Raw genomic sequence first — 17,624 nt, 5'->3', positions numbered from 1 at the left:
GGCACTGGTAGATCTAGAAGTAATAGTGACTCTGACCGTGGCGGGAGATGGGGTGATACCGCCAGTGGTATCCATCAAGTTTCATTCGGAGGGAGAGGTAGCGCAGGTTGTGGTAGTAGCGGGACTGGCTGCGGTGGCGGTGGTGGAGGAGACTGGTGGTGGTGGTGGTGGATGTGGTGGTGGAGATTAGTTGTTCCGCGAATCGCAGTATTTTCTAAATATGGTGCCTATGCTGTCTTTATGGTGATAATTTTTCAAAAAACAAAAATGAAAGGCAGCCAAGGTTTATTTTGAGGCTACTTTTCATAAGACAACCGGGATTGAAAGATATATGGAATACTGTGTCTATGGAATACATGACTGATATGCTCTATACACCAATTATATCAATACTCAGTATTTACACATATTTGTTCTTATTATATAAGGTACTATTACCCTGGAGACAATCTATGACAGATAAGGCAAGTTCATTATTGCTATTTTACAAAACAAGTGACTTTTGTTTTATTTTTAAAAATCAGAAATTAACTATCTTAATTGAGATTATCAAAAGTGTGCTCTATCTTAGGCAATTACATCTCCATTGATTCTGTGGAAGTCTTCCAAGGTGCTGATACAAATATATATAAACAATTAATGATTGAAGTTGTTTATTTATTGTTGGCCACCTTATTTAAGATGGTAACTAGATAGAGATTATTTTACAGACACTTAATGTAGTATCAGTCTTCAGCCTTGTTCTCCTTCTGTAACAGCTAGAAGTCTATTTCTATTTTGAAATAATGGCTTGATGGTGAATTTCAAATATAATGATAAAGCAGATCACTGAGTTTGATGGCTTTTGAGCTTAGTAATACCTCATTCTTCTTTGTACAGCCACAAATCTAAACCTCAAAAGATCTTCAGCATTTCACAAATCAAAGATATTATGGCCCAACTGGTAATTCTCAAAAAAATTCACTGCACTATCAAATCATTATAGAATCACTGAATGACATTATATCACTATCCTCTATTTCTGCTTTATAAGCATTTTCTCATCTAAGAGTTAATCTTGTTTAACCAGAGTCTGGATTTTTATTATGATAATTTTCAGAAATTTGTAACATTTCTCAAACTTTCAACTATGTTGTCATTTCTGTACAGTCATCACTCAGTCTATTCTACACTACTATTGCTTTGTACCTTTGAATATAGCTTCTCTTTCTACTGTCTTATAGTTCTAATTTTGTCTTTATCCTATAGAATACACTTTAAATCATCATATCACTGATAACAATCTAGCCAAAAAACCTTATATTGATTCAGAAAAACACAAATACAGAATTAGGTGAGAATAAGAATATTAGATTTTATAATTTAGTATCTGAAATTGTTTTACTAGCCATATAAACAGACTTCTCCTGCAGAACTATAGGCTAAAGACTACTTGTTGTGGTATTATAGGCAAAATAAGCCAACAACCAGTCTTCAAAGCTGTGAGAAAATAGCTTAAATCAGAAAATCATAGCTCAAATTTGGTGCATAAAAACCAGTATACAGAGGGTTCTAGTAATCAGTAATTGGAGACTCCTCAAAAAAATTCACTGCAATATCAAATCATTATAAAATCACTGAAAATTTATGATACACACTTTTAAGCATGTAATTAACATCATAATATACTTTGCTGGATGAAAGGTAGATGAGAGAGACTGAAATCCATCAGAAACTTGCCTGTACATTCAATATTTTAAACTATCACTGACTTGTATATGTAGGAATTGAATCCCCATAGACAGAGAGCTGAACAAGATTATTTTATCACTTCTTTTGATGTTCTGTTATAATAATGTAGTTCAAATGAAAGGAAACTAACAGTGAGACTATTCATAATGCAATCATAGCTACAAACTCTCTTTGTTGCCCACATAGCTTTACTTTTGCAATTCAGTTTGCTAGTCCTGACAATTAAGCAATAATATTAGGAATTAGTGAATATCACTGCAGTATATATCAAATAATTGCAGCTAGTTTCAGACTCCAGTAATCTTCTTTACTATTTTCTACAATCTTTTCTTTGGTTTCACAATAGACCTTTTATTAAAACTCTGCAATGATGTCAAGTACACATTTTAGCCTATTGGGTGAGTGATATAAGCTTTGATATTTATTTGTATTTGATTTTTAATGTTTTTCCAGTAAATTGTTTTATTTAATTTTGTGATAATATTAAAAATAAATATGTTTGATCAGAATATCATGAAATCCTATATATTCAATCTTTCAACATACTTCAACAAGAAAAGATAGTTATATCTGGCATATTGGATCTGAAAACATTTAAAGATAGATTCTATATGAAGCCAGAAGATCACTCACTTTAGGATACTCTCTGAATGATTCATTATTCATCTTTTCTGTGCTCAGATCTGTGGAAACTTGAACTGTTAGTTCAGTTTGTTAAACAGAAAAGAATTTCATAATAGAATCAGATATATCATCTTTTGTTATATGGTATTCATCTGCAATGTCATCACAATATCTGTTACAATTTTTCTGCTTATCTAATCTTATTAGAGTGCCTATCTAATCTCAGGCACTCTCTTTATCTATCTGGCCAGACTGGTAACCATGTCTGTATTGAATGACTTGTGCTATTGTGCTGCAACTTATAATAGATGCCTCAATAATGCTCATATTTCATTGTTTTATGCATTTGTACTGCACTCTTTAGTTCTAACTCACAGACAACTACAATAGGACAGACTATATTTATCTTAGACCCAGACATATATAAGTAGTGTAGCTCTCACTATAGTGAACTCAGCTTTGAGCTAAAGTTTATTCTATACCATTCACCTTTGAGCAACCTGTGAATGTCTTGGTCTTCACACTAAGTCAGATACTAAAGTGGACTCTGGTGTGATTGTATGAACATGATACAATATCAGTTTATTATGAGTTTGCACTTATGTGATGCTTGAATTTAACAATATCAGATGATATGATTTCTTAGTCCAGCATTGAGCTTGAATATATGACTAGTGAAAAAACAAAACAATGAATATAGCTTTGTCTGGCTGGACTAAGTCCTTCATTCATTTTTATTAATATGCCAATTTGTAAGAATTTATTCTTTATCTCTAATTTATAAGATTCTTGAACCAAGTGAGAAAATTACAGACAGCACATTCTATCTGATGTTTGTTTCAGTGCAGCTGCATAGACATATATTCATATTCTCTTTGTTTCAATAACAAAAAAAATATTTCAAATACTCTACTCTACTATAATTTGAAGATTTATCATCTGATTTGTCTGTATTTTCTTCTAAGCTTCTCTGATATTCACTGACTACTGTTTTCAGAATACTCATCTATCTCTGGTAGATAAAAGGTGGCACTGACAGAAGCTAAAGCAACTTGGATCAATTACATGGTATATGCTTTCTGAATGATAATTTAATATCAGTGAGACTAATGTATATTTTTTTCTTTGACTATATTTCTTTATCACTCAATATTTGCAGACTTACACATGAAAACCTCCAGAGAATGAATGTCACACTGATAGATAAAGTTTATGTTTTCAATTATTTTAGTTTTCAAGGTTACAAAGATTAGACTTTTGAATATGTGTTCAATAATGATGATTCAGAAAGTTGTTAGACTTTTTGCAGGCAGAAACACAAAACCTATAACAATTAGTGAAATCAAAGCACAGAATCTGAAGGCTGATTCAGATGAGTCTAGTTATATATCTATAAGATGATTATAATCTCCAAGAGGTGTAACAATTGCTTGCTATAGATGTTATAAACCTCTAAAGTGTGTACAGAGACTCAAAGTATGTATATGAACTTTTCTATAGCAGAAATATCACATAGATATCTGGATACTGAGCAGTGCAACCTATATGCAGCATAGACTTTTATTGTTGAAATCCTACATGTAGTCTCAGTGGTATACTTTTAGTGTCATTTCTTAGTATAAGAATAATAAGCTATAGTGTTAGAAGCTTAAAGGCATGAAGTCTTATTTATAGTTACCCTTTGAAGTCTTTAGATCAGTCTAAGAGATATGAAAATGATATATAAGAATAATAAATCCTTTCATGCAAATTAAAAGTTCACTAGTATATCATGTTTGTAAGACTATTGAGATACTATAGCATTCTCAGTCAGAGAGTGTTGATCTGTAGATGATCTGTATAATTAGTTCTATTAGAGGGATGTTGTATAAGTGTATAGTTTAGTATAGGTGTTGAGTAGTTTTGGCATATCTTAGCTGTAGGCTGTAACTTAGTTTTTTTCTATGTGATCTCTCTCTCATATGTTGTATAGTATTCTACTTATAATACTCATTTACTAATACTAAGTATGCTACATTAAATAGCCTTGATAACTGCAGTATTAAGCTTAGTGAGCATAGTGAACTATTTGTAATGCAAAGCCTTCAAAGCTGTGAGGATTGTACTAAGTGTAGTATATTTAAAAGTTTACTAGCTAATAGTATGATAATCCTTCTAATATTCCTTATAAATCTCTAACCAAATGCATGATTAGTTCTATACTATATATTAGCCTTCTATGTGCTAGCTGTGAGTAGCTTAAGCATCTACAGCAAGCTTTGCATACATATTGCAGTAGGCCTTATGGACTGTATTAAGATACTGCATGTATAATGAGAATGATGTATATCCTATATGATCAGATATCATTGTGCCTGGCTGTGCCTGTGATGCATAGCTATTGAAGAGAAAGTTTATATATCATGAAAAGTTTGTGATAAAAGTATATGAGTTGAACTTGTAATAATTAGTTTACTGAAAGCCTGCTTAAAGGCTAAAATCAAAATTTATTATTAAGGCCTATGATTTCAGAGTATACAGAGCTTAAAGGCTCATCAATGAGCATTAATTATGCTTAAAAAAAAACTATGCAGATGTTGAATGCTGAATATCCAAGATCAACATCTTTACAAATAAGTATCTGATTGTGCTGATTTATAAGGATTATTCTCTTTTTTAAAGTCATATCCTATATTATATTTATAAACATATAGCTTCTATTGGTATCTTGTTATTGTATCAAATTCTCACAATAGAATATTACTAAAGCATAGTTCCAACAAAAAACACACCAAGTAAGTGATTCTATTTCTCTCAATTGAAATATTTTAATGATTGTTCTTAAAAAGCAAGATTTTTATATTAGATTCACTCAGTCATCCTCATTGAGATAATATCAAGTCTTTAAAATTATTTTCAGCACTTGAAGCTCTTTATAAGAAGGATGTTCTAAAGTTGAAAAGGCAGAGTCCAATTGGACTACATATAAATATAAGTAACAGAATTTAGATTAGCAGTTGTTGAATAAGCTTAGATCTCAAAGCAATCAAACTTTTACAATCATAAAATATACATGTTGCACTTTGCTAAAATATTCATATTGAATCCTGCAGTTTATCTGAAATATATAATATGTTTCTTCTTTTTAATATTCTTCTTTTTTATATTAATCAAGTTTAGTCTTTCCAATTACCCTATGGTCTTGATCAAAAGACATTTTAGCAGATAGAGAAAATTGACATGCTCTAAAATACTCTTGCTGCAGAAATCAAAGAGCTTTTAAAAGAATAGTCAACTTAGATATCAGATTATAAAAATAATACAGACAAAGGCAAGAGTGATTTGAAAAGCAATGTTGAAATCATTGATGCTCTCTTTCATCCTCAGAAAAGAAAGAGAACAAATGTGGATAGTTCAGAGGATTTAGATGTAGAGGAACATAAGCATAACAAATGCTTAAAAAAAGTAGCTATATTTGTTTATTCATAAACTAATATCTATATGTAGTTCTCTGCTAAGAGTATACTGAGATCCTGATGTGAAAGCCAAGAATGCATTCTGTATAATATTAGCTGCTTTTGGCAATATCAGAACTTTAATTTTGAACTAAGTTTTCACAGCAGTCTAGTTCATTTTAGTTTATAAAAAAAGACACTATAAGAGCTTTTCATTTAGTGAAGCCTTTATCAATTCTCAAAAAGCTATCAGTATAATGATAGAAAACACTTTTCTCACATAGAACAATAGACTTAACATATATTTTTGTTTAACAGTATTTGAAACCACTCTTCTAGTCAAGTCTTGTAGTGAAAAGATATAATTGGCACTTTCAGTTATCAAGCTCAATAATCTAGCTATATTACTAATGCCTCTGTTCACAGCTACTTTGGTGTTTGTATGATATTTTCTCATCTATTAGATTTGAACTGATGGATTGGTTTTAGCAATACTTTCACTTATTTTATACTGACAGAACTATTCTGCTGGTCTTAGTTCCATAGTTGCAGATTTGCAGCTGCTATATTTGTCTATCTTAGCTTTCAAAACATAGTTGTGATATATATTTTCATATTTGTTTCAGATGTTTTCTCCTAAAAAGTCCATATAATAAGTCTCTACTCTGAATACTACAAAGTCTATTTCTGTTTTCACTTATTATCTCATTTCTTCATTAAATACAAGAATATACACTCTACTACTTTTTTTTTTTTTTATATTATAGATAGCAAGCAATAAAATTATATTTAACTACACATTTTATGGAGCATACTCAGACTCAGATGTACTTTCATCACTCTTGTCTTCCTCTTCCTTGCTTCCTTGTAGTCCTCACATATGCTCATCTCTAATTCTGAGTTATAGTAGTCAACATGTTTCAAACTTTCTTCACTTATTTTATTCCCATAAAGAAGATAGGTAACTCTTAAGTTTAGTTTTTTTGCTGGTACTTCTAAATTGGCAAAAATTTCAACATTTAGTTCAGTCATGAGTATACTGACAATATTAAAAAATCTGACCTATCCAAGATTTCTTTCTTTTACTAAATATCAAAAATAGGATTCACATGCAGACACTCCTTCTTTTTCTTACAGGTGTTCAAAAACTCATCAGTCAGATCTATACACTAAAATATATTCAGTGATTTCTTGATCTTTGTTTTAACAGTTTTCAAGGCATGCAGAGCATCAGAGTTGTCACAGAGATGCTTCCACAGTTTGTGGACTATATGAGAATAGTATATGAAGAATTATATAAAATAAGCACTAGAACTCACAGAAAAATCTCCTATATCTATTGACTGAGCAAGAGCTTGTGAATTTTCTGTGGCTTTATAGATGAGAGAGAAATATCAACTGGTATTATGCTCTCAAGTGCCTGATAAGAGATATGTAGATACTAGTTACTGTAGTAATCATTGTTTTGTACACTTTATGATTACCCTCCATGCAATAAAGTAAAGCAGATGAAAATATCACAAGTTTTCTAAAGTGATTATATTAAGCAGGTCATTTCTTATTATATCAGGAATATCCACCTGGACTGAAATATTGAGACAGAAAAGTCATCAGAAGTTAAAGTGACTTATATGCTACACTCTCTTCTTATTGTATACTATATGAAAGTAATACATCATATAGAGGAGATATCGATGAAGCTTTATATACAGAACATTGACAATTCTGTATTCAAGCATGTATGTATGAATGCAACTAGTCACAAATTTGCTTAGCATAAATATAGTATAGATATAATGTTCTTTAATGACAGAGTTCTTAAGGGTGATAACCACATGATGTGTATCTGGATGCTTATAACTGCACTGCTATTAGTATATTCCATATAGTAATTAGGCACACTTATAATGCTGACTCTGGTTTCAGCAATATCATCTCAGCCTCCTATTTCTCAGATTTTGAAATAAAACCTGATGCTCAGTCTCTCATGTACTCATGTACTCAGCTGTCTTAGAGTGAACACTTATGATATTGGAATATATATTATAACTTCCTCTCACAATAGATTTCAACAACTATACCAACACAATAGCAATCACAATAAATGTAGCTGATAGCATCTTTAGTGGCTACCAACTAGAAGCTCATTTCAGAGACCAGATACTTTATTTCAAATATATCTGTTAGTAAGTCTGATATTTGTTCAAATGCTTGAAGATAGCTTATAAGATACTAGAAGAAATAATTATAAGTATGAGAAGAAAACAAATATGGGGATTGCTTATAACTGTAATGGGTCAGAATCATAAGTAGTAGTATATGACAAGGAGAGAGCATTCAGAATATGACCTTCATTTTTGAGGTTTTCTTCATACATTTCACATAAAGATATATTGATATAGATATTCTTTTGTCTCCTTGAAAGCTTATCATTGATGATCTGGTGGAGAGCTAAAATATCTAGATATTAAAGAGATAAATCATGAACCTTGAATCTCTTAAAGACTATCAATATTTTTAATCATAGCATGAGTAAGGTTTGCATTGTCATAATCATGGAATAATACATGTCCCTTCTCATTTATTGACTGCTGTACCTTGAGTTGTCTAATACAATGTATTAATTCCAACCAACCATTATAGCATAGTCATCTGACTCTTAGAAAATTTATGTTAGAAAACTGAGAAATAGAAAGATGATACTCACATTTGACTAAAGAAGAAAATAATCAAAAGAGATATTAGTATTTGTGATATGAATCCAAACAAGTAGAGAATGAATTCTGATCTAAGACCAGAAGAGATTACAATTAATCTTGGTGTTCTTCATCAAGGCATGTATAGTATCTAGACTATCATCTTGTGGATGTTTTCTTGAGGAAGAGAAATCAGGTTCTATTATTTCAGTAATTAGTAAATGCAGAGCCAACAGCATTAAAGTTCACCAACTCTGATTATTATCTTGAGATAGCTGTGTGTATAGTATTTTTATTCTTTCTTATTTAAGAGATTATCATCCCAAACAGTTTATTGAGTTTGAGGCAGATTTCTGATAGTTATTTCTTCAACTGAAATTAGATCAAGATTGCCTCATTGCCTTTTCATCTAGAAAATTACAGAAGTTTTTATATCTCTATTTATATACAATAAATGTCAAAGTTTAGTGAATACAACAAACATCTTGCCAAAGGAATGTTAGAAATAGAGAACATATAATAGAAGAGGGGGTGACCTGTGCTATAAGTATCTTAAAAGTGATTCTTCAGCTTAAAGGAGGAGAGCAAGACCTTTCTCTCTTTTACTTGATAAACTCTCCTTCTATGCTTTCTAAAATTGAGATGGCTTTATGCTGCAAGAGAGATTCTATCCAGATACCCTCCATTCTATTAAGCCATTCAGAAATATTATTTCTGATTTTACTTTCCAATTCAGCTATTGAGTTTTCCAGTACAAAAGAAAGAGCCTTTGCAAACCACTCACTGTCATTTTATTCTCACTTAAACTGCTTCTCTGTGTCTATTGTTGATTGTATTTTTATGATTTGCAGTTCAATGTCACTGAGAAACTTCTTTATCTCAATGTCACTAGTCTAAAATCTACATGCTATACCAATAATGCAATATCAAAGCAATTTTTTGATATATAGGAGTAAATCTGACTTCCTCAGAGAGGACAATCATTCTCTGACTTTATAGAGACTTCAATGACAAAATTAACAAATATATTGAGAAGGTTCTTACTTGTAATGCTTGAAATGTGTTTAGCATCTGGCTCATTTCTTTTTTCAAAAGTAGCACTAGTAATAAAATTGCTACAGTATTGAAAATACTTGCTTCTATTGAAGCAAATTTTTTTGAATCTCTTCATTATTTCATTATTTTCCATGATCATATTGACATATGAATGATGAAAGTTGTCTACAATAAAACTGTATATAACAAATTCAAAGGGAAAGAATACACTTTTAATCAAAATCTTTTTCATGAAGATGTCTGTTTCACTTCATGATACTAAAAAATGGTTAGAAGAAAGAAAAGCAGGTTTAGTGAATACTAATGTAGAAAAGTAGTCTTATATGAAAAGTGATATCATCCAAGATACAGAGTGTCTTTAGTGAACTCTTTGCTGACTCATATTTTCAATGATTGGTCAGAAGACAGACATTTGTGTAGAGAATGATCTGACTTTCAGTTGCCTCTAGCACTACTGCTGGAAGTGATGTTAACATGTGATTAGTATACATCTAAAGAGATGTTTGAATTTCATCTAGTTTGTTTTGCCAATGATCAAATCTTTTTAGATACTGATATAATGATCAGATAGAGTTTAAAGAACAACTTGAAAATTAAATGTACTCTAATATGACTTCATTCCAGTTAGATTGCTTTCAGAAAACTTAGGTAGTAAGATTAAGTAGGCAATCAAAAAAAACCCACAGCAATATCTATTGCTTTTACCATTACAAGTGTATCTAAGTGGTTTGCTGATTTGTTGGTGCTGCAAATAGAAAAAATTGAATTAATGGTATGTTTCAGGGAATCACCTTTGCTTCAACTTTCATCCACCATAAATTTGAGAGTTTATTCTATAGCCTTTCCAAATTCTAATATCTCTCAATCCTAATCACTGGTTACTGTCTGGATGTTGTACTATTTCTCAGGATCCAGAGGAGTGAGAAAAAATTGTTAACACAGAACAGATAAGAACCAAACCAAAAGAGACTACTTTGTGGCTATATATCTCTGTATCTTTTCTTCTGCTAAGAAAACAGATTAGTCAATGAATTCATGAACTCTAATAACTAAACTGCTAATAATGTATTTTAAGGATAAGAGGATGGAATATATGCCAAATGATTCTTTACTCTATCATATTGACAAAGTGGCCTATCTCAGTTTCTTGACAGGAGATGAGAGCTTTGATATTTTAAGAAGTATTCAAAAATAAAAGAGAATGGAGTAGAAAAAATAGCAAAATAACATACCAGAGGCTCTGTGTAGCTTCAATGATTCAGTTGACATGATCATGTTAGTAAAAAAAAATGATAATTTCACATCAACAATCTACAGTATCTGTAACTGGAGAATTTAATTTGTCATTATAACTACATATAAAATAAAAGAGTTTATAAACTACAAAAGAATAAGGTGCCAGTTTGAGTTACCACTATGCTAGAACACAGAATTATATAGGGACATTTATAAGATTTTTAATTTTTTAAAAAAAAGCTCTTAAAAATCATTATCTCTATTGTTGTCTAAAAGCACTGTCTAAAACAGCAATCAAATTTTGTTCACTCTGAATTCAGAAAGAACAAGATTTGATTATCACAGTAGGATGTCAACTCTCTATGGCTGTTATGATTTTTCCTTTTTTCTTTTTCTTTTCCTCGGAAATGACCCCTATCTTTGCTTAGTCAGGGCATCTAGGCCAGCATCTAGGACTGTGAGAAAGCTTGGTCAGCAACCCAGTTGGTCATTGTCTTATCGAACGGCTGTGCACTGTGAAGGGAGAGACAATACCTCTTTTGTCACTAAACAGCAGCAACAGCAATGACGATAGCATGCCAGACAACAGCCTTTATGGAGAGCCTGGCAACAGCAGGGGTAACAGCTCTATGACAGACAACAGCCTTTTGTAAACATTTATTTATAGCACGATAACAGAATAGTATTTAAGTAGTGTAGCTCTCACTGTAATACCTCAGCTTTGAGCTAAAGTTTATTCTCTACCATCCTATCTTGAGCGACTTGCAACGCCTTGACCACACACCTCTGTTAACACATCAGTGAACTCAGTCAGACATACCTGAAGTGCAAGGTACCAAACTGTTTATCATATATTAATAGTCACATGGAGTTTGGGCTTAACAATTAGCTCGAAGCTTCTTGCTTCCCTTTCTCAGGCCCAACCGTGCTGAGAAACTGAATGCCCCCTGCCTTAAATCTGTCCGACCTGAACTTTACTCATGAGTTCTTCGAACTCTTGGCTTCTATCATTGGAACCTTGATCGGCTTATTGGTGATCATACAGCTGTGCCGTAGACACCAATCTATTACCGCCTGGGCCATTCAACACTACCAAGAATTCCAATGTATCCGCACAATTCTTCGAAATGTCACATCAGACCTCCCCCTCCATGACATCCCTCCCTCTGTCTGAAACTCCATCTGACACCCCAAGAAAACAGAAGACGGGCCTAGGGGCTCGACTGAAGAATGTCTTAGGGAAGAGGAGGAGCAGCAGTGGCAACACGAATACCCCCCAAGACCCCCGTCGGCAATCATCCAAGACCTTGGAAACCCTTAGGCTACAGGGTTTTGATGACCCCAACCCGACACCCCCATCCCCTCCCCCGAGTGCAGTGTCACTGCATCAAGAACAACTGTTGCCTAGTCTGGAATTGGGTGCTGGGCTAGAGACTCCCTGGATGCCGTTCGGATGGCTCCAGACACCAGAAATGTCGACAGACATCACCAACATGCCTCGTCAACAAGAAGTAGTAGGGGAACAAGAGTCAGTAGTCCTGACCCCTTCTTTGATGACACCAACAGGAACGAGGTCCAATACTGGCAAGAGGCATCAAGAGCAGCCAGTAGAATGGAACAGGGAAGAGCCAAATGCCTACCAAGGCATAGTCCAGTGGTACCAAACCCAATACGGCCAACCCCCCAGTCTCTTGCCAACTTCCTTGAAGCTCCTGACTTTCTGTTCTGAGAGCCAACCTCTCCCCCCAGAGAGCCTGACCCTTGGACTGGGCCAGTTGCCAGAGTCATCCGTGCTGATGACTACTACCATGAGGAGCCAACACTCCTCAATGACAACTGCCTGTTATCATACGGGACCGACACCATCACCAAAACTGATGATATCCCCATCTGGAGAGATGAGATACCATCAGACCAGGGAACAATCAGGGGTGACAACGAACATATTGACCCCACTGGGGACCTCAAGAGGGACCTCAATGAGCCAATCACTGCCCTCTTCCTTCATCCCCAGTTCTACAGAAACTTCCACTGGTATCGCCAAGCAGTGGCACCATCAGCAGAAGGAGAAGAAGAGGAGCAGCCTGACCAGGAGTCTACTCCTTGACCCAGATCCAATGATGCCGGCACAAGTACTCAACCCCAACCTATGCACGGTGACAACCTTCAGCCAGCAAGACAGTTCCCTCCATGAGGGGACCACCGACAGGGGAGCTGAAGGGGACGACAAGGCCAAGAAGGAGGACCAAGGCAGTCAGACAGTGGACCCCATCCTTGAATGGGGGAGTATTGTCAGCATAACTACACGCCAAGAACAGGAGAAGAAGCAACAAGAATGAGAGGCACGGGAGGAAGATTTTATCCAGTTATACCAAGAGCAGGTAGCCAAACTATGGAGGGATGATCTCTGGCTATGATTATCCCAAGGATGAAGGTATACAGCCACTGATCCCATCGAGCGGAAGGAGATTTTACAGTATGCTGCAACCAAGCATGCCATTTTTAATTTCAATCAGCGATATTTACATTATCAGATGATGGCGATGCCACCATATCAACCAAGATTTGGCAGGTGGGAGGCACCAATGCCATGGACGCCAAGTGTGATGCTGCCCAAGTCGGCTAACATGGCATCCTCAATCCAAAGGGCAACATCAAGATATTTGCTCGCCACATCGGCTGTCTGCAGTACAGCATCTCGGCTGACCTGATCCTATAGGCAGCTGAGAATCTATCACCCCAATCCCTGGACTGGCACAGGAAGCTGACTATTGGGAGGACAGCCACCACCTGATGAAGCCGAAGGGAGCAGATCAGTTCCAACCGACAAAAAGAAGGATGACCCCAAAGCAACGGCACAGGGGTGGACTATCATAGATGGACAGATCGTCTGAAAGAAGGGGCCACTGACTCCAAGAAGCCCTGTTGCCGATGATGGGTCTCTGCATTCCTTTCTAGGGCCCCTGATGGATTGGGCTGGTCTCCCTAGGGGGGAGCCTCCAAATCCAATGTCACCTCTTGATCCAAAGGCACATATACTAAACGTCAGACCGATGTTAGGATGGGAACCTCTTCCATTTAAAGGGGCTTCTGACAATATTGACCACTTTCTGATGGATTGTGACCAATACTTCCAGGTCTTTGCCTCATACTTCCTACATAACATGTACAAGGTGAACTACATGACCACCTACTTTGAAGACAAGGCCAAAGTATGGTGGGTACTACTGGCCCCAGACTTCTGGTTGACCACCTGGCAACACCACCAGTATCCCTCCTGGCCAGTACTGAGGCAGATGATCCATGACAAGTTCACAGATCCTGCTGTACGAGAAGTCCACAGGTTGAAGATGAAAGAATACAAGATGGGTGACAAGGCAGCACCAGACTACTTCAACAAGTTGGAGTGGCTCAGAAAACTTGCTGGAATCCAGGGTGACATAGCTGACTCAGGACAAATGGTCGAGTATATGAAGTGGGGACTGCCACCTCATTACCTAAAGACCATTTTGGATCTTGGCCACAGTGTCCCTGTTGGCTACGATGATTGGAAGGCCTGAATTATCCTAATGTGGCAGGAACAACAATGACAGAAGGCAGAAGCAGCGAACCTGTGGGAGCAGCACAGGTATCAGGGACAGGGCTCGAAGCCCTCCACCTCCCATGCGACCATGTCTGCCAGGCCTGGTGGCTCAGCCCCAACTTTCTAGAATGACGGGAAGTGAACTGGTAAGGGCCCAAGCACCAGAACGGGGAAGCAGATTGATGTGGATCACCTCAAGAAGGAGGGGAAGTGCTTGAATTGTGGCCAACCAGGTCACATGGTGCAGAACTGCCCCGAGAAGAAGAACAAATGCACGTGGGAGGAAATCAGAGTGCAGATTGCCGAGTTAGCAAAAGAAGAACAGGACCTCAGGGACAAAGACAAACCCGAGGAGGTAAAAGATGAGGCTGAGCAGTGAGCGATTCTGCTGACTCAGCCAAGGGACTGATTAATAGATCACAGACTGCTGGACAGACTGACATTTCATCTTCTTTAGTATTACCCCCTATGTCTAAATTATGCGTGCATTCGAATATACCTGACCCTATTACTCAGAACTCAGAATCGCCTAAGGAACCAACTCCAATAACTCAAGCACCAACGAAGGGCCAAAGAGGGGCAGAGAGCCCCAAAGGTACATCACTATCGAAGATTTCTCATGCTAAAAAAATAAAACAGACTCAACTGCCTTCGGGCTGAACAGGGAAAGAGAACCCCACAGATTGGCTAAAACCCTTCGATACTGAATGGACTTGGAGGGCCATCAAGAATGCCAAGGATGAAGCAGCAGCAAAAGCCATACTCAAGAATTGGGTTCATAAAATCTGAGTCAAGGAAGTGATCAATAATATGATCACAGGGATGCAAGCTGCAGAATGATGTTGAGCTTTGAAATGGCTTGATGAGTTATATGAACCCCATAAATTCATTTGATGAGCCAATTCCACAGGAAAGGACTTATTGGCCAAAGCACAAATTGAGACATTAATGTCTCGATCAACTCATGCAGTCACTGCCCTAATCAACAGCGGCTGCACAGGGAGTAGCATTAACTGAGCTTTTGTCAACAAGCATCAATTGCCCACTCGGGCAACAGCAGCACCCATCCCTGTCTACAATGCAGATGGAACAAAGAACCAAGCCAGATCAATTACCGAATACATGGAGCTTAGGCTCACTATCAGTGATCATTTGGAATGGATCGATTTAGCAGTAACCGACCTCGAAACAAAGGAGATATTCCTTGGTCATGATTGGTTAATCAGACATAACCCGCTGATTAACTGGAAAACTGGACACATCATATTTGCTTGGTGCCACTGCTGAAAGATCCCATTCGAATTATCAGATGAAGATCCGGAGGACAGATGGGATGAAGAAATGGAAGATGGAGAAACCATCCTCACTGTCGACCTACAAAGGGCCATTAGCATTTGGGCAGTACACCATGCTAATGACCTAGCAGCAAGGGCCAATGCTGAAAAAGGAGAAAAGACATTTGAAGAAATGGTACTTGAATGGGCATGTGACTATCAGGATTTATTCAAAAAAGAAAGTTTCGATGAACTACCCAATGTGAAGCCCTGAGACCATGCCATTAAATTAATCTCCAATGCAAATGCCAATCTAGACTGCAAATGCTATCCGCTAAGCAACAATGAACAACAAGAACTAGACAAGTTTCTCAAAGAGAACTTGTCTAGCAGAAGGATCTGACCATCAAAATCACCAATGGTGTCACCCTTCTTTTTCATCAAAAAGAAGGACAGAAAACTTCGACCCATACAAGATTATCGAAAGCTCAATGAAATGACAATCAAGAACTGCTACCCACTTCCATTAATCTCTGAGTTGATGGATAAACTCCAGAGCACAAGGTACTACACCAAACTGGATGTTTGGTGGGGATACAACAATGTATGCATCAAAGAAGGCGATGAATGGAAGGCCACTTTTTGAACCAACCATGGTTTGTTCGAACCGACAGTCATGTTCTTTGGGCTAACTAATTTGCTGGCCATGTTCCAGTGGATGATGAATGACATCTTTAAAGATCTCATTGCCATGGAAAAGGTCATGATCTACTTGGATGACATACTTATCATGTCCAAAACCAAGGAGGAACACCGATGCATAGTACGCCAGGTGTTATCCTTAATGAGGAAACACCGACTCTTCCTTAAGGCCAAGAAATGTGAATTCGAGGTATTAGAAACTGAATACCTCGGAGTCATTATCAGTGAAGGAAGTATCAAAATGGACCCCATCAAGGTAGCAGGAGTAACCGAATGGCTGGAACCTACCAAAAAGAAGGAGCTACAATCATTTCTTGGATTCACAAACTTCTACTGACAGTTTATCTGAGATTACAGCAAGGTCATCCGACCAATGACACAATTGACTGGAAATTCCCCATGGACTTGGGGAATTTCCCAACAGGTGGCATTCAATGATCTCAAACGTCGATTAGTGGAAGACATCATCTTGGCAATTCCTAGCCAAGATGGAAGGTTCTGGGTGGAGGCAGACTCTAGTGAAGATGCAATCGGAGCCATCCTCTCACAGGAACAAGATAACAAATGGTGACCAGTCGCCTTCATGTCCAAAGCGCTCACAGCAATGGAATGCAACTATGAGATTTACGACAAAGAACTTCTTGCTATAATGCTGGCTCTCACTGAATGGTGGCATTACCTTATTGGAGCCAATCACACATTTGAGATCTGGACAGATCATCAAAATCTCCAATATTTCCGACAATCCCAAAAGCTAAACTGCAGACAAGCCAGATGGGTCACTGAACTATCGCAGTACAAATATACACTGCATCATAAGGCTGGAGTGGTGAACAAGAAAGCCGACTTCCTCAGCTGCAGGGCAGATCATAACCAAGAAGGAGATGACAACAAAGAGGTCATACTATTACAACCTGAACACTTCTGGGCAATGATTATGCCCACAGAAGAAGAGGTGCACGAATGCATCAAAAGTGCCACGAGGGATCCCCACAAGTGGGATCAAAGAATCGCCCCATCACTCAATCATGAGTGCAGGCTAAAGAAAGAGGGAGGCTTGATCTGTTATGATGAACGGATCTACATCCTGAGAGATCAAGGGCTTCGAGGTGATATCATCACCACCTGTCATGATCATGCGACTGCCAGACATCCTGGGATTGCAAAAATCAAAGAATTGGTCTTGAGAGAATACTGGTGGCCTAAAATGGACTATGATATTGCCTGATATGTCAAGGCATGCGAGGTTTGCCAGCGAGGCAAGACTTCAACACAATCAAGAGCAGCT

Source organism: Guyanagaster necrorhizus, assembly GCF_019112545.1.
Source record: "Guyanagaster necrorhizus MCA 3950 unplaced genomic scaffold BT62scaffold_9, whole genome shotgun sequence".
NCBI classification, from domain to species: Eukaryota; Fungi; Basidiomycota; class Agaricomycetes; order Agaricales; family Physalacriaceae; genus Guyanagaster; species Guyanagaster necrorhizus.
This window is presented reverse-complemented; position numbering follows the sequence as displayed.